At 43.9% G+C, this 26,378-nt stretch overlaps 1 protein-coding gene across 1 annotated transcript in view; it reads left to right on the top strand.

Annotated features, from left to right (window-relative positions):
* The window catches only part of LOC119653550 (homeobox protein 5), a 1,045,448-nt gene that overhangs the window by 111,469 nt on the left and 907,601 nt on the right, over window positions 1-26,378 (top strand). The window contains exon 2 of the mRNA XM_038058245.1: window positions 8,742-8,783. The gene's annotated coding sequence lies outside the window, so the exon portion shown is untranslated. The remainder of the gene's footprint in view (window positions 1-8,741; window positions 8,784-26,378) is intronic.

Below are 26,378 nucleotides of genomic sequence, written 5' to 3' on the forward strand. Positions count from 1 at the left end.
CAGAAACCCATCCGTCTGACGAATGGTTCCAGTGGGATCCAGGTATTGCATCCTGGAAAGTATGCTAATGCCACGACTACACTTCGAGTTCCTCACTAGGATTACAGTGACAGTGACGAGGTTTCCAGTTAGAAATTTTGAAAGGCATTTATATCTTAAGTTTCTTTTGAAAATAATCCAAGCTCCAAGGAGTCCCAAATTACCTGCATACTTCCCCTTGTAGAGTGTTAATCTGCGCCGGTAGACCCAGGGTTCTTCAGCCAGTACTATTCCAATGTAATCCTTCGAACTTGCCCTAACAATTACTGCAGATACAGCTTTTGCATGGTGGAGGTTTACCAGGCTGGCTGGCCATCGGCTTTGTTTGTGCTTGAATCTCTTTTCCTCCGACATGGCACCTCCTTTCTTTTCGCTGTCCGAGTTGAGCTATAGAAGGCCTAGATTAAGGTCGTCCAGCCTCTTCTCTTCTGTGAAGAGCAGGTCCACTTCTCTGTTCGGTCCTGCGCTTTCAGCTTCTATAGCTTCCGCGACTCCTTCCGGGACCCTGATCAGCTGAATTTCCGAAGTGTATCCCGAAGTATCCTTCCTTGGTTTCTTCCTTAGCACGTGCATAGGTACCAAATCTGTGACTGATAAGGCAATTACGACGTTCAATTACCTCTAGCAATCGGTCGTCTACTCCGATCATGAGGAATTTGCCTTTGCCTTCCTCCTGCTCCTCATGAGTGAGTATTTGCTCAGGAAACACTTTCGGTAGTATATCCAACCAAATGCTCTTTACCGCATTGACCTGGCTCCTGCGTCTACTCCTTACCGCCTCGAGAGTTCCGTTCTTTTGGCCTTGGGTTTAAGTGGTTTGGGAACATTTACCTTTTGCGGAATGATTTCCGTTTCTACTCGCTTTCTAGGCCCGGAAACTGAAGGTTTAGGTTTGCGCTGAATCTTCTTAAGGGCCTCCTCTGGTTTCAGACCGTTCTTCATATAGCGTAGATACCATTTACCACCTGTGCCACTGAGACCCGTCTCCTTCCTAACGTCTGATATGCTGATCTCAAACGTACGGTTGTCGTCTTCAAAGTAGGCCAATGTTGACCTTGGCGCCAATGTTAGCCTTGGCTCCACAACTTGACCTCCCAACTTCTCTCTTCTTGGGTGTGGTACCCTGTCGCTCAATGTTACGGAAATATGCCTCGGTCTGATTAGGCAGTTTGCTTGCGGTATCGGGTTCCGCTTTGTGTTGTTTGATTTTTGTTTCGTTTTATTTTAGTACTCATATAATTTCCATGAGTAGGGGAGTTGGGAGGTCCGCGGTGGCATAGACCGGTCGCACACGGCACTAACACCAGACCTAATGCGCGAAATTTTTCTCGCGTATTTACCGTCGCCGATCGAAGATGCGCAATGATTTTTCTCCACCCTAAAATTTCGAACAATGCGCCCTGCATTCAAGATTTTAACTGTGAAATGGTTGCGACAAAAATTTCGTTTTGTCAAAAATAAGCGAGTCAATACCTTGTTGTCTCTTTCGATGGTACCCTTCATAAGTAGTGCGCTTTCTCGAAAGATTGAGAAAGAGAGTCGTTTGCTTGTGATGAAATCATCACTATCTTGGCGTCCGTGAGTTCCTGTCGTAGTTCATTGCTGTCCCACTCAGCTTAAAGTCCTGCCGACCATGTAGGTGTCTTTTCAATTCCAAAGAACATCTACGTTGAAAAGCTAAATATCTTAACTGATCAATGACTTGAAATTTCAGAGGCTTTAAGATACAGTATCGTTTTACTACAAAGGTTAATATAATATGCTATTAATCTTCTACATTTTTTCATAATAATGCAATTACCTACCTTACAGCTCAATTAAAACAATTTAATCAAGAATTTAAAGTTCCCAAACAACTATTCCTTTCAGTAATCCAATCCAGTGCTACATTCCTTCCTGCTTATCCTTGTATTGTTGGAGGAATGCTTTAAAATTGGATTAAATACCAAATATTCAACAGATCCTTGTTCAATAGCGCCACCTTATTCTTGGGATTGTTGTTCACTTTACAGTTCGAATTCCCCACACCGTTCATTATCACCGCCAGTCCTTGTCATTGTTCCCATCTTTGTCGACATCGCAGTCACCGGAACGTCGAAGAGAGCATCAGGAAACTCACTTTCAGGACATCTCCTCAGTAATATTTTTAACCCTACAAATTTTGTTGTTATTCAGGTGCAAGATGCTCTCTATGCAAATACACTGGCTAATAGACCGTAAGAATCCAGTGAAAGATGCTAGACTGGAAGTAACTGATAGTAGCTGGCGGATGACTTGCTTTAAGTAAATTTTAACGAGCCAAAGATCCTCCTTCCAAAGTAGGAATGCATGATTCTTATGAAATTCTACTTGTTCATTATGGGTTAATGGCAGGAGCTTTCAGGAAGACTGGAATGAGTTGCGGCATATTTCGAATTATTTTGAACTAAACTAAAATTAAAACCACCTACCCGGCTTTATAGGGCTGCCGGTATGCTTTTGTCTTGTCGAGAAATGAATGCCGAACCGCTTAGCAACCCTTAATGCAAGCCCTCCTTGATATTGCTTGATGTTATTGTCAACTTGTTGAATAGCGTTAAACAGTTGATTATAATCTAATTTCGCATAGCTGGAGAATAAGGAGTAATTGAATAAGGATTTGGAAATAGAAAGTTCTCTCGGTTCCGTGAGCTGATATCGCGAAGGGATATAGGATATTGTAGAAAGCCTGATTGAATTTTCGCAAAAATGGTACCGTATTTAGAATCCATAGAAAACGCGATATACTTGAAGCTATGCGTTAAGAACCTTAGTGAGCATCCTTCTTTTTTCCATAGAAAAGTAGGAATTAATCTTCGATCCCTATGTCTAGTGCAAACATGCCAACCTAAACAGTTAAGGACGGTGATCAGAGCCTGGTCTAAAATAAGAGTTGGTTGAAGTATTCTAGTGCTACAAAAGTAGTAACGGCCTCTGGAAGTAGCGCTTTGAATTAAAACCTGCGTTCATCCCATTTGGTCGCTCTGCAGTATGACCTGCACCTAGGCAGCAACGGGGGATAATATTTATACACCAAGGCATGCCGCATATTACCCTACTTCCACCGAAAAGTAAAGATCGAGATCAAGTGATAGTGAAGGAAGCGAGGGAACTGGATTAGAGAGTAGGTAAGGCAGTGAATCATTTCACCACAAGGATGATGCTACGATCTCCAGGTTGGAGCTCACGGCAGCGCTTCTTCTGGCAGCAATGGCAAACGACATGTGATCAACGTTGTCATTAGCAGGCTTCCAGTGCACCCATTGGACGGACTCTCAATTCGTGCTTTGGAGGCTTTGAAAGCACCCAACCTGGCCTCCAGGCGCTCAATTCTAAACAAGATTGGCGTTACATGAAATCAGCCGAGAATCCCGTTGATTGTGTAAGTCAGGTCTTCTCAGCCGCGGAGCTTCTCAACCGTGGCAACGCCCGATGCGGCTTAGCGCGACCACACTAATTCCTGGCATAATTATGACGTCACCTTCTTCAGCTGATCTCCAGAAGAATCAACTTGAGGAAAGAACTCCAGTCATCGTGGCATCGGCAGTTGTCATTCTTGTCTCCACCCTCTCTACTCACCGAGTTTCCGACAAAATGGTCATTTCGCTCTTGGAGCGATTCACTCGGTGCACGGATCATCGACGTCAATTACCGATTTCTATAAAAATAATGATACGGACTTCGTCGATGCGGACATACTCATCTAGCAGGCTCCGGCGAACTATGTATAGAGCCAGCAGGCTATGCAGATTTCGGCACGATCTGGCATCTCCTGATATTCCTTTCACGAGTCAAGTCAGGCACACATCACTTGATCCATTTGATTGGTGACCAACCACCCCTCCAGATGAGCTTCCAGACGTCGATATCCAAGAAACTCACAACTACTGAGGCACCTCAATAATTGGAATATTACTTGCTGCCGCTATTCAATGTCAAAAACATACATGACGTCCCGCGCCGATTATCATTTCGAACAGTGAAAGAGAGGTCTACCCCGGTATTCTCTGCAGAACAAACGAGATCTAAAACTCACGAATTTGGGCAGAAATCTTGGCGACAAAAGAAGACCCCCGGAAAGAAGCATACGCTGTAGGGATCGAAAAGTGTCCCTTCTTAAAACAAACGGGAAAATCTTAAAGCAGGAAAGAAACCTAAGGGTTGGCAGACAAGAGACAAATAGAGTGCAAGGACGTAGATGATGTCATTATCAAGGAGGATAGTTGCGAAGCCTTTCACAATGAATTCATATTTATCAAGGCTTCAATTTTGTGGCCATAATTAAATAAATCGCGATGACGGTTTTAGAGTGGAAGACCAAACTGTCTAAGCAGAAGTCTGTAGGCTTACCGAAATTAGGGCTCTCAAAAAGTAATGGAATCTCTGTAAATTGGGTTTATCAGAGCAAAAGTGAAAGAAATCCATATAAACAGCTGGAATCCTTGTGTCGGATGGATGGCGAAGGCATTCGAGACCGATAAATCCCTGAATGATACAACCTATCTCCACTAGGCTACATACTACTGGTGAAATAATGAACTCGCAACGCCATGAGGTACATCTTTTCAGACAAAGGAAGTCCATGACTACTAAACTCAGCGTGAAACCCAAAAGCGACAATACAAAAGGAAAGGAGATATACAGGCAATTGTGAAGCGGCTTAAAAGAGCCATTTGAAGAGGAAAAAACCTGTTTCAACTACAGTTCAAGAACGTGACCATGTGCTATTGAAAAGGCTATGAACCCAAAAGTCACAGAATATGCGCTGTCTGCATCTTCTTTAATAAATAGTTTCTTCCCTCACCACCGCAACAGCGGAAAGTAACCAATGGACCAAATCAACAAGTGCTCAATGCTTTCAATTACTAGACGCAGTGTCATCCCCCAATTAATCGAGGAGTTCTATTAGACCCTAGTCTGCAAGTAAGTCATCTGAAGTTACTCTTGCACGAAGCCTAACCAGAAGTTATCTGGTACCATGTGGACCAAGATAGCATATATTCTAGGGGATTTCTTGGAGAATGCTCTCTCGACCCCATTATTTGGAGTTTCCCCATCAGTTACGATAGAGATGTTAAGTGAGCTCGAATCCACTGGTATGAAGCTGAATCTGCACTCAGTATGAACCAGTCACGCGGTTCTAGTACAAAAGGGCTCTGATTGTTGTGGTCAAGTCATTTCGCGTCCGAAGAGGACAGTGGGATTATATCTACACCACACGTTAAACCCGAAGGGCTTTCAATGCCCTCAATTACTGAATTGGAACGTTAAGAAATGTGTGGTAAGATCAGCGACAAAAATACTCCAAATGTGAATGGCATTCTTAACAAAGATTTGAAGTTGACAATGGGACTTGGGTGTACAACCAGGCTCTGTACTGGGTCCTCTGCTGTGGAGTGTGGTGTACTCGTAAAATGAAGTGTTTTCTTGCAAAAAAAGGTTACGATTACCGTTTTGAGTATTACTTGCCCGTGATTATTGGAACAAAATATGAGGGGAGGTCAAAGACTGCGTGAAGTTTTAACTGAAAAGAGCTAGGCAGACCTTGGCTGATGGAGAAGTAGACGCAGTAATGATAACAAACCGCAGATATAAAAACACAGCCAAAGAGGTAATCGTTGGAAACACGGATCTCCCTAAACTGGTCATCAAATAATTAACGTCATAACAAACTTTAAGGTATACCTAGAACAGCACCGCAGCACTTGCAGGAAATACTCCTTACAGCTGAAGTATTCTGCTGTAGACATTGTCTATGCTGGCGGGAATGTTTGAAAACTCGAAGAGATGGAAGCAGGAGAGTGTGGTTTTCCAAGCGATGGCTTTAAGGGCCCGCAGCATTTTTATTGATGCTATTGGTATTCTCGTTCGAGAAATGAGGGTGAAATACCATGGATAGGCAACGCAGTTGGATCGAGTGCTCAAAGGGTTAGCTGGCAATCAACCTACCAGCAGAGAATCAAAAGTGTGCGGGTTATATATCACTGACCAAATGGAGTCGAAGCGATTCTTTAAATGTCTTGCTTTCGGCTATATACAAACTGAGAACTTGACGCACCAATCTCAAGGTGAAATTGTTTTACCTTGGTGGTAAATATTATTAGCTCCATTTGATTGGATTTATACCAAGTCAGCATCTTCCATCCTACAGGTCCACCATGATTTAACTTTTAACGGATAGAAGCATCCCGAACACCAATATCATCAAGTCATTTGCATACGCTACCAATTTCACCTCGCCTCTGTCCTCTGTATGTTACCACACAGACCAGATTCGAAAATTTTGACTCATAGCAAGGATACTATCTAATGCGCAAGATCCCCACCCAATTGTATTCTGATTAAAGCCTCCTCGATTATCTTGGTACTAACGTTAATGCCCCTTCTATATTCAGGATCGCTCAGTCGTGCTAATTATCTCACGGAGACCAATTTCAGTGGATTGGGCTTTGAAGTAGGCGTACTTAAGTTCAGTGAAAAGCGTCATCTCAACTATTGTTCTCCTTACTGGCGCGGAAGTGCGTATGCACAACCAGCGCAAGGATCTCAGCAGAAAATTCCGCCCAAGAGCTTATGTTCCTTGACCAGAACCTTACTGAGTCTCCCACCCTGGCAGATGCTTTCAATGTTCTGATAATTGTTCAGCTAGGACCGCTCCCAGCGTGTATCTCTTCAGACAATCCTTATGTAGTTGCGGGTATTTATCCTTACCGTAGATGTTGAAGACCCCCATGGACAACCAGTTGAAATTGTACAGATTTTCATTCCAAGCAGTGTGCTCCGTTCAGTACCCCTTGAGTTGTGAAACAGATTGTAATATCAACTTTGGAGTCCTTTGACGGCTCGACCTCCTCCACCCTAGCCTCCAGTATTAATGCGAAGTAGATTTCTGCTATAGACAGCACCGAATGTACCATCATACTGTTTTTGGCTGGAAGCTTGTTCTCCGATGATGCACCTGACAGCAATGCCCCTCCTTTTTCTATAGTCACAATCTTAACTGCACGAGCAATCCGGCAAGCTTGGCAACCAGGGTAAGAGGCTTACTTGAAACTGAAGGTCCGCATACTAAAAACCAAGCTCTCCTTGACCATTCTGTTGTCGCGCCCTATTAGCAAGTTTTTCAATACAGGAAAGATAGTCTCTGCACGGCTACTGTCGGCCGGTCTATTTGACCCTAAAACATATGACCAGCAGGGAAATCGTGGGAGGATTACCAAGTTATGAAACCTTAACCTGAAAGATAATCAGACCAGGTCGTTAAACAAACCTGGAGGGAGGGAAAATGAGGGGGGGGGGGTGGAGAATGGGAGGAAGGGAAAATGTTACACTCAAAAGTTTCATATAGCTGAACTTGATGGAGAAGAGAGGGTCCAGCTCCACAATAATCCCAGTTTTGGAATGGATACCGCCGAGCGGGTTGCTTGGATGGAAGTTGAAGATTTTTGAAGAGGATACGATTACCACAACCCAAAAAACTTTCCGGATTTTATAGACATTCCCAGGCCGAAAAGAGGAGGTCCTTCTTATTCAACACCATCTTCCAGGTGTGCTGAAAAGAAGGAATATTCCCGTTCTAGTTGAGGAAGGAAAATTTAGGGTCTCATCGCAAATCAAAGAAATCACTTGGAAATCAAATAATGTGTCCTTTGGATATTACGAGAAAGATGATGGGTAGTACCATTTACAACAAACGACCCATCATTGAAAACAAAGGTGGGCTATCCGGGGGGCAATACGGATTCTGGCGCCCTAAAGGGATTTTAGATGGGAAAAGCATGATGACGTTCCCGGTAAGAAAACCAGTGGAATCTGGCGAGTGCTGTTCCGTGCTTACGTTGCATTTCAAAAACCTATTCATATCCTCCAACTGAGGTCTAATTAACCGTGTTTTGCATAAAATAACTATTCCTGGGAACTTTCCAAGTTTGGTTAAGAGTTACATGTCAGAGAGTGTTTTTGTGGTGCTAGACAGGTGAGAGCCCCAGAGAGTATATTGTCATAGCGTAGGTGCCGCAAGGATCGGTACTGGTATTCCTGCTGTAGAATCTGATGAATACTTTGCACACAGGAAAGCACTTATGTAGATTTACGTGACAGATATGACGTAAGAGTGGTGATGTACTGACTGAAAAAATCCGGGCTGACACTGATTGCTTACAAAAGGGTATAGTAATCTTGCTCTGTACCGTTACGGTCTTGAAAAAAGTGCTCTAACATGCTTCAAGAACCACATCCAAATAGGCCGTCGTACCAGCAATTATTATTATAGAATATGCCTAAGCAACCGGCACCATCGCGGAAGATTTAGTGGGCGCAACAGGGCGCTTACTCGTAGATATGGAAGTCTGATTGCTCTGAGCTTCTGGAAAAAGGTTCAGAACCGCATCAGATAAGGCAGTGCTAGTGGTTCTCTCGATAGTTGTCCTAGTGGAAGAATGTCCGCAAGAGGAATGTGTGCGCATTACCATGCAGAATGTAGCAATGTAGTCCCTTAGGGCGCGAGCTGAGCGGATTTATCTTTTAAAGATTTTGACACGCCCATGTAGGATCCGCTTATCATAAGATAAATGGTTAACAAATTGTGTAACTGTGTAAGGAAGTTAGTCCTGCTTAAATTTCCCAAACGAAGGAAAAATGAACAAAAAAAACTAAAACTAACAAACGTTTTTTTAATTTTGCAGGTAAACGGATTGAAGCATACCCTCACTTCTAACAGTTATCAGGTATGTCACCTTTACTTTCCACTTAAAACCAATTTCTCAATTCATTTCATAACTTGTTATCTCCCTTGAAGAAAATTTACTTCCTTTCTGGAAAACACATTTTTCCGGAATTAAAATAATTTTCCTTCCAATAGTCCTAAAATATGCAAAAGAATCCCAAGCGTTTCTCCTCTCTAAATTCCAGCAAAGCCAAAACCTTCTTCAATTCAAAATTTTATATTACCCAATATATTACGACTCCCAACCAAGTAAAAAAAATCTAAATTATTACACCGAAATTCCACCATTCCACCGCTATTAATTTGCAATAAATTTCCGTAAGAAAAACGCATTTTCACAATGGAAAATATCTGTCCGTTGAAACGGTTTCCGCATTGAATTCCAGGGTGGTGGTTAAAAGTTCCTTTAAGCCAAACACTGTAATGACTTGGCTTGATCACAAACTGTATATCTTTGCCTCTCATTAAATTCCGTTCCGGTTACTTACCATAACCTCAGGGGCCGCAGTCCATAAATCTGTTGAGTTTCGTGGCTCATAAAATTCATTCCATTACTTTTTTCGGTTCCAAATAGCCTTATCCCCGAGTCCTTGTTGGCAGGAGCGACAGCGGCGACAAAGTCAATGTGATGACTGCTTCAGGACTCAGTAAGGAATGTCCTGATTCGCTTCCAGACCTTGTGGTTTGTTTATCACTCCAAGTCATTTATGTACTCTACGCGACGCTGTTTAGGCTTCCCAGCGGAAACTAATTTTTTAGGAAGGAGAAATGATAATCACCTGAGAGAAAGTACCACTTGGAGCAAGGATGGACTCCCGCACAGTGAATGGTATCTTTCATCAAAATGTTCCAATATTTTCTTTGGCATCATAAAAATCGAAAATTTGATGGGTGGCTGGCGTCGTGACTGAATTTTGAAGTGTCAAGTATGGATGGAGGTCCTGTTGGAAAGTTTTTCAATTAAAGTACATCCTTCAGGTGTCAGCGATTTTGTGATTTTTAGATTGAATAGGACTATTAATTTCTAATCCAGGAAAAGGCCGCAGGTGGTTTATTTAAATATGGATAGGATATCACAAAAGCCTAAGGAGTGTATTGGGTTTAGGGGTAGCAAAATTTATCGTTGGCTTCCAAGCATCATGTATTGTAGCCATCTGGTTGTAATTCCGCAGTGAAAGAATTATCTCTTCCTGCTGATGGTCCAAGCTTTTTCTGAAGTTCTGACAGAAGCTAGGCTACAATCAGAAGGATATAGGCCAAGGAAAGGAAAGAAAAGCAACTCCAGATATTCATTCAGATTAGCTCCAGGTTCCAAATCACTGGCTTGAAAAGGACCTCCATGGATGAAATTATATCGTGTTGATTGTACAGGGATGGTATGTTACTATTGATGGCTCAATAACAATAATATGAGAGCCGGTCCCAAGGCGGATTATGAAAGAAGAAATGAATGGTTGTACCCATACGCTTTGTATTACTCCAGCTTAATCAGTGAAAAAGTTATCACCACCCAAAGAAATTGGTACAAAATCAGGTTCCCCACGATAACCATCAGATTTTCGGAAGGAATAAGATGAATAGAGGAAGCGAGTCAGCTTATCAACGGTTCCTACTTTGAAATTTCAACGAAAGATGAAGAGAGAACATCGTATAACCCCTTCTTCTTCTCTTAAAGATTAGTTAAAGGTTTCCTTAAATAGGCGTGCGATTTCCAACCTATTTTCGCCATATCAACAACAATAGCACGATTGGAAACTTCAATAAAGAAAGCTCGAATAAGATGAGTGCTTGTCAACTTCAAACAAAAGTTGTCGCTGAGTGAATTATATGACATACATAAAAATTTTGCATCAAATCAATGATGGAATTGCGTCTCCATTCTATGTATGTTACCATTATAATTATAGTTAGTTCCGCCTGTCTATCGTTTTTAGCTTTAACATACTAAAACGACTTCCCAGACTCGTTAACCCCCCTTGACAAGGTCAGAGTAAAAAGTTCATCTCCCCTTCACTGATAACCTTGTCAATGGATATCGCGGGGGATGAAAGTTCCGTAAACTCCAATCGGCTTGTAAGATTATCCTCTTCCACATCTACCCCTATCAGTGCGAGGAGGTACAAACTCTTCCAGGACGCGGCGCTCAAAGTCGAACACAGCTCGTCCATCTTTCACATAAATCTTGGTTAATGAAACAACAGGGCTCGATCTTTGGGATCAGCCGATGTATCTATCTTTTTTTCTCTGAAGCATACTATTTTTTTGCTAGATAGCCAAGGTAGCGGAACGCCTAATAAGCGATATTCCATTTCATCGCCGCAGCGGGAAGTTCAATCGGCATTATCCGGCTTTATCGGCATCTGCACAACATATTCCAATGTCAGCCAAGAAGAACTTGAAACTCATATGGCACCCCGATTGTATTCCGTTCCGGCAATCGTCTGAGAGACGGTTTTCCTAGGGTTTTTTTCGCAATAATATCAGGGGAGAAACCAGATGTCCAGTCCATTCCACTCCACACCGAAAAACTATTTCCGTTTTCAAAAATTGTTTTTCGATGTCATCCACGCTTGACACGCAAGTTGCTCGCTCCACCACAACACTGCACCCCTAACTGAAACCAAAAGGAGGTTTTAGTGGTGAACCAGACGCACGGCTCCCGCAAGTCAAACTGGAGGCGTCGAGCCCCTCTCCTCCTGGTTGCGTTTCCTTCCTGGAAGAAGAGCTTTGGTCAAGCCAAGGAGATCCTCTTGACGATGCTCCGACGTTGAGGCTACAATGGTGTGGGCCTCGCTCGCGAATTTCGGCTTCCGGGATGCACTCGTCCTAATTAGCGCATGTGATTCGAGATCTGCGGGCACGTCAGGCACCGTTTTCGCCCGGTTGGCGGGTGGCGGCGGCTTCAGCTTCGGTGTTGCGCCCTTAAACACACGCAACAAACCGGTAATGTTGTGTCCCGACCTGATATTGAGAACAGGATCGATGGGGAGTCTTATGTTCTCCCCGTATACCAGCTCCACAGAACTTGCAGCAAATTCTTCTCGATGGGCTGTCCGGAGGCGAAGTAAAACGAGTGGCAGGACCTGTTGCCAAGAAGGGTCGTCTTGGCCCAATATAGCGGCCTTTAGCATCCTGTACCACCTTTCGAGCAACCCATTGGACACAGGTGGCACACGATTGTCCGGTAGCGTTTGAAGCCGAGGAGTTTGACAAATTCTGAGAAAAAAGAGAACTAAAACTGCATTTCCTGGTCGGTGATTATAATTGCCGGCTCAACAAAGCGTGGAATCCATTCTTGACAGAGGGCCTCAGCACAAGATTGTGCGGTAATTTCTGTCAGAGATATTACCTCAGGCCACCGCGTGAACCTATCGATGATTGTGAGGCAATAGCTGAAACCGTGCGAGTTTCGTAATGAGCCAAAGATGTCGAGATGAATTTTGTGGAAATGCTTCTTGGACCGAGGAAGCACTGTCTGGCCCAAGAATTAATGGCCAGAAATACTTTGCGGCAACTAACCGATTCGTTGCCCGAATGCCTGCGTGTGATCGTGAATGGCGTCGAGCACCCCTATTCGAAAACCGGCTGGTATACATTGGACGTTGACCAAGTTCTAAGAACTGCGGCGTCATTATCCCTCGGCGATTGCCGTAAAATCAACGTTTGCGGGGATTTTAACCTCTGCAACACGTGATAAATCGTCAGTAACAATGTTATCTTTTACAGACACGTGTTGAATTTTGGAAGAATACTGGCGGATTAAGTTCAAGTGCAGAAGTTGGTTGGGGGATGCTTTGTCAAGCTTTTGTTTTGAAGCAAAAGTGAGTGCCTTATGGTCCCTAAACATTGTGTCTGTCTTCAAGGGAATATCAGAAGTACTTAATTGCGAGGTACGCGGCTAAAGCTCAAGATCATAAGTGCTGCAGTTCCGTTGAATTGAGCTATTTGGAGGAAAAGCTCAAAGGCTGCCCGATTTAGTTCACTTTTTGGTTAAGGGCAGCATCAACGGCAATGTCTGAGACATCGACGAATACGGCTTTGCACACATCTTGCTGGAGAAATGCCAGAAGTGTAGTACCCATCAGCTGTTGCCAGAACAGTCTCTAGGAATCTTACAATCAGAAGGGGGTTTTTGATTTTAGGTCCAGATAAGAAGGCGTTAAGGATCAACTGATGGAGGGTGGCCTTGGGCAAGAAATGACGATAGACGTTTAACATGCTCAAGAACCTCCTTAGATCCACGAAAGGTCATGATGTGACATTACAGCGGCTTTCAGTGTCCTATGCCAGCGTTCCAGCATCCCACTGGATTGCAGGTTGTACGCAGTCGTCCGATGGCATTTGGAGCCTAGGATTTTGCCTAACTCCGATAACAGAGTAGACTCGAACTGCATTCCGTCGTCAGTAATGACTTCGCTGGAACTGCAAAGCATGGGATCCATTCCCGGCAAGGGCCTCGCCGCAACATTGTGCACCGCATTGCACTTCAGCAGGTTTGTGTAATCAGCGGATGAAGAGCACTGAAGAAATGAACTTTTTTATCATCCACTCCTACAACGAAATAACGACGGGGGCTGGTTAGGACTCAACTCAGCTCACGGATGAAGAATAAAGTGCAGAGGATTTACAGGAGCTATGCCATCCCCAATGAGAAATCCGTAGTTGAAATTCTTAACACACTAAAGCAGAAACTTTCTGTCGTATGCAGTCGGTTACGATCGTATGGCGAAAGTCAATCCTGACGTGTCCAGAATGCAACGTACGCGAGGAACCAGCGGGGTTTTTCAGATAACTCAAGGAATCCCAAAAGAGCGTCCAGACAGTGCAGTTTTCGGTGACGGAAGCGAAAAAACACTGGGGTGGACTTTAGAGACAACTCGAAGAACTGGAGGGAGTCAGGTCTGGATCGGGGGCAGAGCTTCTAGAACAAAAAGTTCACCAGTATGCATGGTCGTTAGGCACATGGCATAAATCAGGTCATTAGTCGGCCCGAGGAATTTCCACCCTTAATCACTGCGGGGATTACGTACCTACCTTATTCATAAGAACGACACGGTGCCGGACTCCGCAGACACAAGACCAATTCCTTGCTTACCAACCCTCTACAAATTCATAACCTTCATTATAAGTGGAAGGGTCAATGCGCATCTCGAGACCAACAACATTCTGTCCGAGGAGCTGCCGAGTTGGATCAAGAGGTTGCAAAGAGCAACTCATTATCCACTCGGTAGTTGTAGGACGAGCAACTAGAGGCTAAGGAAACCTCTTTAGTTGCTATATCAATTATGCCAAGGTTTTCGATAGTGTTCCGCATACATACATTTGTATCGCATTGATCCGAAACTAATAAAGTTTTTGGTGACAGTCGTGGAAGGGTGGCATACCACCTTGTCAGTGCGTACATCTGAGAGTACTAATACCTCAGAGCCTATCCATATATGGAGGGACATATTCCAGGGGATTCGTTGAGTCCCCTTTGGTTTTGCATGACTACTGAATGATGCTAGAAGGCGTGGTTATACAATAAAATATGGCCTACGTCCTAAGTGTGAACTGACACACTTGATGTACTTAGATGATCCTAAGTTGTATGCTAGTACTGACGACCATCTTAGAAATCCAATGTTCAGCCATGATATTCGGATGGAGTTTGGAAAAGACAAGTGTCGAATCCATCCATCCAAATCCATCCCCGTAATATCAACATTGAACGGAAATACGTGGGGAAGAAGGTGAACTATGAGCCATTGGCTCGGGAAATCAAAGAAATTTAGCATCTCGGGCGGGTGGTTGTATTCCCCATAATATTGTCAGCTACAGGTATTGTACCTAAATCCCTTCCGGCTTCCCTTGACTCTCACACCTTCCTGGGACTGTTACACAGTTTGGTTCAAACCATGCAGAAGTACACCATTCTGCATACATGCTCGATATAGCGGGGAGTTGACGACAGATTCTCCCATTGACTTACCACCGGTCTCTACCACCAGCGCCCCTTTAGTTTTTAAGTAGGTAGATTGTCCGAGCCTAAATCTTTGGCACTTTGCCCTAGAATTAGGTAAAATCTGGTATTGCTGCGTTTGAGATTGTTGCGCTGTTGTTGTGCTGAAGGTGGCTGGTATTACTGTTGCTGTTACTTCAATAGCACATTATTGATGATTTGCAATGCCTTCTACGGAGTGATGTCAGCTTGATCTGCGGCACACGTCAAAGTTGATGTTGGTACACACTACGATTGTTGCTGTGCCGTTTAGCCCGCGGCGGGGCAAGATTGACACCAGGCGAACCGCATTCAACTGGCGGACGCTCTAAATATCCTGCAGCTTCGGGTGAGCCTGGCTTCGAGTCGGGGGAAGTGGCAGCTTCAAGTTGTCATTTAGTGCGAACAGACACCTCCGCTAAGCGGATCTACGTTGTATCGCCTCTACACCAGGTTAAATTCAGACAGGTTCCAACTATGCGAAGCTTCCACCTTCTCTTTCCCTTTTACTTTCGCTGGTCTCCGTAAATTTTACTGGATAGTTTTAGATACAGCCTCAAACCCGCAGTAATTAAGTAAATTGTTTAACTTGCCAGATATAACTGTCGCGTTAACTGAACTAAAATACGGATGCGACTAATGATTAATTGAAGTAATAAAATTTGACTATCAAGCACTCTACATATTTTACTTAGAAGTCGACAAGGTGGACTAAGGCGAGGAACGTAAAGCTGCCAAGTAATATAACACCTTGCAATAAACTTTTGGTAGTACGAAACACAAGCTTTATTACCCATAAACGTTCTCATCAGAAACATAAAATTTCAACTATTTCCTAAACTAATTTCAGTGTCAACGTGATTAAATTACCAAACTAATTATTACCAGACAAATTTGCAAATTGTCTACATATCCATTGAACCTGAACCAGACCCTACAGCGCTCACTTCAAACAGCCATTCCTGATTGTTCTACCTTATAATTGGTACTTCATCAACATAGTCTGCAGTCTACAGGCTACACCTGCACAATCTGTATCCTCTACCGGCATTGTTCCCTGCTCAACATATTCAAAGAGCGCCGTAGCCTAGGATTCATTGATGCCTAATTAGCATTTGTGTCTATCGGACAAACAAACAAACTGTTGACACCGCACTGTTTGTGTCCATTAATTTTCAAAGAGTTTCGGTCAATTACCGAGTGAAAACAACGGAAATCGAACTTGAATTCAATACTAATTAGTGTATCAAAATTTAAAATAGGTGTAGGAGCTGATGACTGCATCGCAGGGACGATTATTAAGCGTCGGTCATGATTGTAATCCTTGTAATTATTCTGCGTTTATTATACGGGCTGAGTTCATTAATTGGTCATTTTGTCAAATTCCAAACTTGATATAAACTCGGTTTCTGGACCATTTTTCGGCACGAAATTAATCAAACGGAGCTTGAACACAATTTTGCTCCTTGACTGGGAGAATCAGTTTACTGGGATAGGAGGATTTATATTAGAAATACCAATGACAGACAAAAGGACACCTTGTGATGTAAATGAAAGCCTCCTACACTGGGCTCTCAAAGGCTTGAACCTTTGTGTCATCTTACTTCAAAATTGCTTCCTGCACACAAATGCCATTGGGTAACTTTAACAAGATACCGAAGATCAAACCGATACTCAGGGAATACAGCAATATTGGCCATCTTACATGGTATCTGCACACTTTGAAATATCGTTTTTGTCAAACGCAATATAGGCCAAGGCAATCAATTGGCATGCACATATCATGTTTAATTACTTCATCTGTGGGCACGTTAAGCGACAAAATTAATGGCTGAGTAAATTATTTACTTAGGTAGTAAATGACTATAATTATTCCGCCCCATTAAGGATTTTGCAAGAGTTAATTAATGCATGGAAAGTCCAATAGATCCATTACGTTACCCAGGGACATTACCTTCATTAACATCGACATGTTGCCCATCCCGAAAAGAAGAATTTATCTTACCGCCAACTGGTTTTTCTTATCCAGAGTATACATTTCATAAGTTTCAAAAGATTGACCTACACCTACTTCCTTAGAAGCAAGCACATGTTCCTGGAATTACTTTTCATTTTAACCCTCAATGCCATTATATATTCGTGTAAACTTAAAAGCACCAGGATTAACACACCAGGGAGAGAACCTCACCCTTCTCATTTAATTTTCAGTTATCAAAATCATCTTCCGGAAACAGCTGTCAAGTCGAAGGTGCGGAAAGGATATTAGGTGAAATAGTTAACTGAATGAATTGAAATTCGCAACTGACCGATGGAATGGTCAACGTGTAGGGCAGGACGAAAAAGCAGATGGCATGTATTTCTAAAACATTTAAAAAACCATGTGCGTGCATATTTAGATGTGGTCAGTTTCTGTAATAGAAGGGCATGGTAACTACTGTCTTGGATGTGCCATAGGTTGGACTTGCCCTTGTTGCTACACTGTTTCCTGAACCACCCCATCATTCCAACATATACTATATGTCAGCACTGTGAAGACTTATTATCAGCCCCACTTTTATTATCATTGTGAAAACTCATTAAAAGATCTAGAAAATATGAAGTCCACTGAATAAATCATTCACTCATTATCTCGAAATTACATAGGATTTGAAAAAGGACTCCACTTTCCCAGGACGCTTAACAAATGTATCAATTAGAAATAACGTAGAACAGGATAGCCAACAAGGAGGGCAGCCCCCTGCCAGGTGAATATAGAGTATAACGGATATGCTCATGAATGCGCCATCAAAGTGGCACTTCGATTTCAGTTAAGCCTTTTGCCCTAACATATAGCCTCTTAGGATCAAAGCACAGAAGCTACTCATAAAAAACATAAAAAAACTAATGACAGCGAAGGAGCTAATCCCGGGCAAGCATCAGAAGAAGGACTGTTGGCGTCAAGTTCATACTTCAATAGTTAATGAAAAAGTTTAACACAGTGTCAACCATAGTACGCCTGTACTTATATCCGATACATTCGGAGTGTAAATTAGTGTTTCCTATTCACTCCTTAGTGGATATTGGGCATCCGCACAGTCTCTCTATTGTTATTGTTTTATCCGCTCCATTGCTTCAATGAGACTATCCTTCAGTTTCGTTATCATTACGCTTCACACTGTGCAAGTGATAAGGTCACAGTAGTGAGACAAACACAAGATGAACTCCATGATGACTGGGATTCAAACACTGAGCAACAAGACTGAGAGCCCCCCCCCCCCCCATTATTGTCACCAAAATTCAGCTCCTACGAGGTCCAAACGATGATTGCCAGCTCCAAAAAGCGAAAGATTGCCGAGTTTCCATATATTCTAGTGTGGTGGATCTAGACGGCGCCAGCCACAGCGCCGAAACCAAAAGGCTAGAAGAAAGTCTGCGAATCTGAACCAAAAGGTCATCAACATCCTTAGTAAAATTACAAGGAAAGTCGAGGCAAGAATCACTGACAAATGAGCCACGTCGCATAAGACTATATATGAGACCACTGTTGACGAATATAATAAGTGCTTAGTAGCACGAAACCAAACCTCTAAGTACAACAGAACACTGCTAGTAAAAGAAGTAAAATTTGCAAAGTAGGGGAGGCCAAATTAATGCTGTTAGTTATCAATCGAAATGACAGAGCCGTGAAATGTTTTGAGGGATGAAATATCTGCCAATCAAAGCCAAAAGAAAGATGTATGGAAAAGTGTGGAGGCAAGGCTCTTAAAGATGTTGCTTAACCTAGGTCGTGATTCAAAAGATCTGTACACTTGCTCTTCTACAACTTGATTCCTCGCACACAACTTGGGGACATCACATCATCACCTGCGAAGGAAACGGCAGCTGAGTTCTGTGGCAATTGTAGAGATTTGAAATTTAAACTGATCCCGGCTGGCAACATCTCCAGAAAACAATCGCGTAATATTGGTAAAGTTGAGTTCGTTCAATGTTTACTCCTTTAAAATTTTCTAATTCCCTCGGGAGATTGGACAGTTATCAATTTAAGGGCGCCCCTGGAAAATAGCCTTCTTTCCACATTCGTATAGAGGAGATTAGGAGCTTATATTATATATATATAAATATGGTTTGCATTTATTCCTTGGTCGATAATAGCGCATCAACTACACAAACACAACATCCCCCGCGTTTACCTGAAACTCTCGGGAGCGTGGAGTTCACTGCGTGGGGCAACCCGCAACGAAATGGTTGTCTCTTCCTAAATTGTGACCTGTCCACTGCCACTTTCGTCTTCCGATCACAGTGCATTTGAGTGCCAAGATGTGGGCTGACCAAGTTTTTCATTTGTGATAGTGTCATGCCAGCGCACTCCGATGACACGACGCAGACAGTTATGGACGAAAGCTTGGAGCTTTTGGGTAACAGTGGAGCTCACTTTGTATGTGCTACTCACATATAACACAGAAAAAGCAGTAGCACATTTCCAGATTTCAGACAGCATTTCCAGATTTTAGACAGGGCAACGCTGTTAACCCGTCGGACAACATTAATTTCGAGACCGGCGTTGGGAGAAACCATATTTTCTAGATATACGAATTAATCGACGCCTCTATGCTCTGCCCATTAATGCAGAAAGGGAGATTGCGATGACCCGGCATAATGAGAACCTTGGTTAAGTTGGTTAGTGTTTACCTTCAGTCCAAATCTACTTGCTTCTCTTTCCAAATCCAGAGTCTTTTGGCCAAGGTTGACGACCTGGTGAGAGAGGAAATAGATGTCGTCAGTATAGTTCAGGTATCTGAGTAGAAATGTCATAGTCCGTTGCATTCCTCCATGTCCTACAGGCAAGGTAGCACGAAGAACGTGACTGATAACAAGAAGAAATAATATCGGCGATGCAACCCAGGTGGACTCCGCTTTGGAGCTCGAAATCCTCCAAGATTTTACCTCTGTACACGTGATATTTTTTACCATCATATGACACCCTAATAATATCTATTAGTTTCTCCGGAACGTCCCTCCTGGGCAAAGTGCTCCAGAGAAGGAATGTACCTTGTTCACGCTATCGAAAGCATTTTCAAAATTGATGAAGAACTGGTAGAGCGAAGATCGGAACTCCGTGTACTGTTTCAAAATGATCCATAGGGTGTTGATGTGTTCAATGCAGAAGAACCCAGAGTAGAAGCTAGCCTGCACTCTGTCGATCAAGCTTTCGAGATGTTCTTTGATGCGTTCCAAGATTATTTTAGCTATGATCTTTGGGAGTGCATGCAAACACCCCCCCCCCCCCCCTCAACGGTTACGCGCAAAACGGCGGCACTTCTTTGACATCGATTATCCCCTTCTTCCACCCTCTGGGGAAGGTCGCGGATTCCCAAGATTTCCGTACGAATGGAAATAAATAAGTAAGTAACATCTGAATTTGCTGCGGGTGGAGGGATAAATAACTCCGCGGAGAGACCGTCATAAGTCTGTGGAAAGATCGGCTTTACTCCCTTGAGTGCATTAGTGATCGAAGTGATTTGTTTTCTGCTTGGGAGATCAATTTATATTCGCATGTTACGTTGACTAGCCATTTCATCCACAAGAGGAAGAATCCCACCGGCTATAATACGATTTATTACCATGGTGAAGTGTTGTTTCCACCCGCTCAGTTGTTCACCATCGTGGATGAGATGTCGACCGTTGACTTCCCTAAGAAAGCCATCGAAAAATTCTACACCACATGCAAACTCTTTCATGACGCAGCATACATGTCTGAAATAATTCCGATCTGCAGCATCTTCCGCTTACCTGAGCAGCGCAATAGCAAATTCTCCCTTTTAGCGGCGTATGCTACGCTGAACTTATCGGCATTTCAAAAAGTCGGAAGGCTCCTGTACGGAATCTTCTGGTGAAACCTTGGAGCTGTTGGTTTAGACGCACTTTCCCCCAGCGAGAAAGATTGAAAGTCAGAGTCTTGCTTGGAGGGTTTGCGGCCACCCCAGCCGTGCAAGACTACCATATCGGCAATTACTGATAAAATCGGCTGGGCTATAAACAACTTCTCCGCATATAAATCTCCAGGCCCATATGGCATAATGCCAGTCATGCGACAGAAGCAGCAGCAAAGCGCCATGGCTTTTTGAGATTTACCGGAACTGCATCCCTTTAGGATACGTATAGTATGGTCCAGGAGACGCACACAAGTGATTTCCATACCGAAAGCGGTCATGAGTCCGAGAAGGACTTTCGACAAATCAGCCTCACCTCTTTCGTGCTGAAAACCCTAGAACGCGTCCTGGACATCCACGTAAGGCCGATTATAGAGAGAACGCCTTTCTGTAAGTGCCAACATACCTACCTCAAAGACGATTTCAAAAAAATCGCTCTCCGCCAGGTAATTGGTGTGATGGACGAAATTTTGCGGATATTGGACAACAATTGACGACATAGGGATGTTTCCGTTCATTATGATCGACACCTCTCCGCTCCGAAAGGTATGCCTATGGACCGCAAAATGCGGACTTGGCATCGACCCAACCAAAACGGAGTTGATGATATTCCACACCAAGGCAAGGGTACCTTAATTCCACCTACCACGGCTGAATGAACAAAGGTTCTTTCCAATGTGAAGTATTTGGGAAAATTGTGGATCGAAAACTAAATTGAAGATTGAACATAGAACTGAGAGTTGGAAGAGAACCTTTGCAAAGGAATGGGGCCTCCGGCCGAGGATGGTTCTCTAGATACACAGCGCTGTGGGGCGTCCAATCCTATCGTATCGCTCTATTCTATGGTGGCAGGCGTTTAGCAAAAATACAATAGAATGAAGATATATGATTCAAAGAACCGCAAATGCAGGTGTTACTGGGGCTCTGCATTCCTGTCCGGCAGGTGCTCTCAATGTATTTCTACATATCCTCCCCCTAGACCTCCACATTTAATACATTGTATCATGCACTGCCATCAGACTATATAATTCCCGATGCTGGACAGCGATGCCCTACAGCCACAGAAGCAGACTAGACGAAATACCTCGAACAATCTGGACATTCCTCAAGAACTTTACCATACGCAAGCTGAACTTCACGAAAAACTTTGCTGTGGTAGTGTGAGTAGAAGACTGACTGGATGGATCAAAGATGATCTGTGGAGTCTGCGCGGTAATGATCTTCCAGGATTCGCCAGTGTATTCCAAGCGGAAGTACTGGCGATACTAGAAGTCTGTCGATGGTTGGAGCATGATCCGAGCTCCAAGCGTAGCATAGCCATTCTGACCGACAGCCAAGCGGAGATTAGGGCCTTGTACTCTAGCGACGACATCCTCCAGGCTGGTGGGGCAGTACAGAAACGCGCTGAATAAGTTGCGCGGCACGTCACATAGAGGGGAATGAGCGGGCTGACAGATTGGGGCTTTACTCTTCGCAGCGCTTCGGTAGGCACAGTCGGTGTCTCGCTGGTGGTTTTTAATGGAGCAAAGAGACTTTGGCCCGCTTATAACATTGCCCGATCATGAGAGCTCCTGTGTGAGAAGCGTGCAAATGCATTCAATATTACGGCGGTCTGCACGAGGTACTGGCCCATAGGGGACCATGCCGCCAGGTTCGGCATACCCTACAATTTGCATTGCAGGAGCTGCGGAGAAGAGGGGGAGGGGTCGCAAGCACTTCCTCTGCGATTGCCCAGCTCTAGCTACAGTCAGGCTACGGAGACCAACACCACCAGAACGGAAACCATTCTTTAAGAACTTCAGAGAAATTTCTAGTTGCCGGTTGGGAGAACTGGCTTCCTTCGTGAATGCTACGGGCTGGCTCTGAAGATCCGAGCCGGCTGGACTCTGCCTCCCTGCTTTCATAACAGCAGTCGCGGTTTAAGGAGTTTGTGGCATCAAAACGACGCACCACAGCGCTAATTGGACTCCTCGGAGCAGCCACTGACACCTACCTACCCCTATCGGGATTGTGCTCGGTATCGGAGTTCGAACGCGTCACAGCTGCCATCACTCTCAGCGCTTGAAAAAGGTTTCAATCCCTTCCGTTCATCGATCCGCTTCCACGATTCCGCATTCAGCCAGATTTTATGACGTCACTTCGGATCGTGGCCGACGATCTGTGTAGCATCCGAGACCATTTTTGATGGTGGCCCAACGCTCATCGATATTCTCAGCCGAGTTACTCAGTATATCTGCCGTTCGATCAGCGAAATAACTCACCTACTGTGGAGCGACAGCTGAATCATCTAAGCGGTCGATGTTGAACTTAGGGAGTCGCAGCTCTCCAACCCCGCGAGAAGTGGCGGACGCAACACGCAAGCGAACATAAGTGATTTCCTTCGAGGCCGACGTCAGCGCCTCTCTTGTTATGCACATCCAGGAGACAACCCCTAAATCTACTGCTGATCGCGAAGTGGTCGATCTGATTGCTCGTACGACGTCCGGTCAGTTGAACGAACCCAACTTGGGACTCAAATATTCAATCTTTATCTATATCAGAGGAGCTCGTAAACAGGCTGGTTCGTTTGCAAAACCTTTCATATAGACATTCAATAAGCATAATTTTCGCCGGTGTAGCAAGCTAGTAACATGCAAGCTTCCCCGAAGATTGAAAGATTATTATTTTTGCTCCTTTTCACTCCAATTTACATCATCTCCACTATCATCATTGCATTATTAATAAACCCATAACAGCATCTACAGCACAAATCAAACTATTTACATATCCCCAAATACAAAGTCTAATGTAGAATTCGCCAACAACATGCCGCCGACTAAGTGTCGCATCGCTGACGATGAACATTTTGGCAATGATTTGCAATTAGGCTGATTCTCCCGTTTGCATCCAGACATTTTGTGAAAACAATTTCAAAATTTATATGAATGAGATCATGTGGAAAGCATTTTGTTAGTTTCAGATAGAATAATTTGCAACGACACGTTAGTCGCCCATACGCGCCCCATAAAATTGTTCAGAAATGGAAAGAGATCGTAAAATCACTAATGAAAGTGTTTTTTGGCGTAATTTTCGTGGGGAGGGGTCACTACTTCGTAAATTTTATGGGGCTAATGGTGGATTCAATAATCCAATGAAGATTTTCCATGGGTTACCATATGCAAGAAGTATATAGCTTGGTCCTTGTTTAGGGTCGTGGTCCCAATTAATTGTTAAATAGTGTTGTTTTATCTTAATAATTCATTTATTACTTCACCACCAAAAATGTATCACAGATTTATCACTTAATTGTTGGAAGCAGTCGTTATTTAGAGCAAATTTTATTAAACCGAATTTACGGCTTAAAAAGAATTCACAGCGGTGGATAAGACAAGATTGTCCGGTTTGACAAATTTCATTCTTGACTTTCGTCACCCCAGTCTCCTGTCACGCCGTCAGCTGTTTCCGCGGCCATTGCATACAGCGGCAGAGATGAATTCAAAATGGCGCTCAGGTTCACGCCTTCCATGTGCCGCCACACTTGCAAGTTGCGCAATTATGAAGCTAAAATATCCAATTCATCCAAGCATATCTTTACAATGCATTCGATTCAAATTAAGCATTGTACTAGAGAACAATGGCAAGGAAGATCTGGGGATCGCCAACACGAAGGATTTACTGTATGAAGATAAGTTGCATGCCCCTTCAATGGTTACAGTGAACCATTAACTATGGTATGCAGACCAAGCTTATAATCGACAGGAATTTTAAGATCTTTCCAACTTCTAGGTGTTTCAGCCTGGCATCTGGTATTGACTGATGTCCAAGGTACCTTAGTCTGCTTTGCAAACGTGGTGGACATTGAGGCATTGAGGCATATACCCCGCGTAAATGCCTTTCAGATTCATCACCTCCTTCCTTCATACAATGAAAAAAAAATACCTCCAGCTCTTCCTAGTAAATGTCATTTTGTACTCTGGAAAGCCAAGTGGTAGCAGACACAAATCCGGGGTCAGTTTGTTACTAACGGCTACCGCAAGGCGCGCTCTCTTGACTTTGGAACCTGTTTCTGACACACTTCTGACTGCAAGATTATGTACCAAAGGTGACTTCCGACATAATGGATTCCTAACGCTGACATTGTGATCGTGATGAATCATTAGAATGAAACGGTGATCTCAAACAACGACTTGCTTTCCCATGTGGTGGAGAAGCAAGGTCATGGCAACATGGTAGTTCGTGGATTTCTGCCGCTTCCACCGTCTCGTCATTTGTGGAACATCGTTTGAGCACAGAGCTTGCCATAAGGCCAGTTGGGTTTCAACTGGCCGACACCGCATGAAGAATCAAATTGGCAACTATACGATTAGCAGTAGGTCTAGAAGTTGTCTTGTGTGGGTTAGAAAAAGATTATCATCTTATAGTCGCTGAAATGCAAAGGCGTTCACTTCAATCGACGCGGCAGAACGCGTCGCGGTTCGGGAAATGAGCAAGGTTTCTTGGGGCATTGATAGCATCAGCACTTAAGTACATTAGTTCGAGCAAAACAAATAGGTGCCTTCACACTAAATATTGGCATCCTAACTGAAAAAACGGATGCACTTGCAAAGCCCGTCAGAAAATTCGCAATGAAATCCACGCTCAACAAGAAACCCAATGGTTTAGTACCGAAAGCTTCGGCATCGCTGCAAACCTCTCTATTTTGGTGGCCCACACACTCAAAACGATAAAATTGACATTGCCATCTCTAAAAATTTCCGTGATGCCATTAAAGAAGTCAAACGATTTGTTCACCGGCCAAGGAAGTCCATCATTATATCAGATGATAGCATTATTCACTTCTTTACCATCTATACTCCACAGACAGGTCGACCTGATGACGATTACCAACCATTACGAATGTAGAAAAACCGTGGAGCCAAGTTAAAGACACAATCCACAAAGGCGTCTATGCAAATCTAGGGGTCCCCGAACCAGGTAAGTGGTTCATCAACCGAGATACTCGGCTTAGACAATCGCAAAGTAAGTGACTGAGTATTTCTTCCTCTTCTCCGCAGCTTCGGCAATGCGAATTGTAGGGTATGCCGAGCCTGTCGGCATGGTCCCCTACAAGTCAGTGCATCGTGCAGACCGCCGTAATCTTGCATGCGTCCGGCACAGGAGCTCTCGTAATCGGGTTCTGTTATAAGCGGGCTAAATCCTTAACTTGGCACAGGTGGTAAGCCTTCGCAGTAGATTCTGCCCCTGATAGCCGCGAGCTAGATACCAACTATACTCGCCGAAGGTTTGCCAAGAGCAAAACCCTGCCTGGACAATCCGTCAGTCCACTCATTCCTTTCTATATTGTATGACTGAGAGCCCAGAGGAGGCTGATCTTCACCGTGCCGCCCAGGCAGCCCAACGCGTTTCTGCATTGCGCCACCTGCCTGTAGGATATCAAGGCCTTAATGGCTATCGATCAAATCGGCTATGTTACGCGTGGGGCTCGGATCATCCTCCAGCCATCGAAGGACTTCCAGTATCGCCAGTACTTCCACTTGGAATACACTAGCGAAACCTAGAAGACCATACGACTCGGATACACTGTGTGTATTCGAGAGAACCCCCGCGCCGACTCCACAGACCATTTTTGATCCATCGGTCAAGAAGACTGTGTCATATCTTTACAACATTCCGCCGGTCTTCCACTCTGCCCTGATTGGAAAGCCCACTGCAAAGGTTCTCGTAAAGT

The sequence above is a fragment of the Hermetia illucens genome, chromosome 4 (assembly GCF_905115235.1).
Source record: "Hermetia illucens chromosome 4, iHerIll2.2.curated.20191125, whole genome shotgun sequence".
In the NCBI taxonomy this organism is placed as follows: domain Eukaryota; kingdom Metazoa; phylum Arthropoda; class Insecta; order Diptera; family Stratiomyidae; genus Hermetia; species Hermetia illucens.